Source organism: Nematolebias whitei, chromosome 19 (genome assembly GCF_014905685.2).
Source record: "Nematolebias whitei isolate Nwh7 chromosome 19, NemWhi1, whole genome shotgun sequence".
In the NCBI taxonomy this organism is placed as follows: domain Eukaryota; kingdom Metazoa; phylum Chordata; class Actinopteri; order Cyprinodontiformes; family Rivulidae; genus Nematolebias; species Nematolebias whitei.
Window position 1 is genome coordinate 8,323,510 of NC_056516.1, and position 804 is coordinate 8,324,313.

The 804-nt window shown below is 42.4% G+C and overlaps 1 protein-coding gene across 1 annotated transcript in view; it reads left to right on the forward strand.

Annotated features, from left to right (window-relative positions):
• LOC119425684 (growth factor receptor-bound protein 10) overlaps positions 1-804 on the forward strand; it is a gene marked incomplete in the record, with an annotated part of 634,378 nt that overhangs the window by 343,498 nt on the left and 290,076 nt on the right.

Consider the following 804-nt stretch of genomic DNA (forward strand, 5'->3'; position numbering starts at 1 on the left):
GCTGTGATCATCTCCACCAGAGGAATTCTACTTGGTGCAACCGCAAAGTTCAGTCCCCTGGCAAGAATCTCTGTCTCTGGCTGGGTGAGCTGTCTGTCAGATAAATTCTTCACCCACTTTTCTGTCTCCCTGGCATGTAATTGACTACTGGAGTGTTGTCCTACACTGAATGTGGTGTTATTGGAAGAGTGATGGTGTTGATGAGTTATTAGTAAGTTAAACTTATTTTGTTGTCGAGTCTTGGACTTGACATGCTGTGCTAAGCGTGCCTGATCTGTACAGTCCAACACTTGCTGAAGTGTGGTCTGATCTAGACACACAGTTAGTTTCTTAGTTAGATCCATTGTTAGGCTGATGGTCCTTCTTGAGCATGTGATAAGCTGGTTTTGGTTGTCAGCAGCAAAACTGGTTGATCCACTCTGAGAAGGTGCTATTTAAGAGACTGAGCTGAAAACAGCACCTCAGACTGAAGAAGTCTCTCGGACGAGAGACGAAACGTTTCTACATTTTTTGTTGTTTTGCTTTGTTTTGGTTTTTTTGAATGTCCAGAGGACCAGATTTAACTTTTTTAGATCTACTACGCACACATTCATACAGCACTCTACTACGCACACATTCATACAGCACTCTACTACACACACATTCATACAGCACTCTACTACGCACACATTCATACATCACTCTACTATGCACACATTCATACAGAACTCTACTACGCACACATTCATACAGCACTCTACTACGCACACATTCATTTAGCACTCTACTACACACACATTCATACAGCACTCTACTACACACACA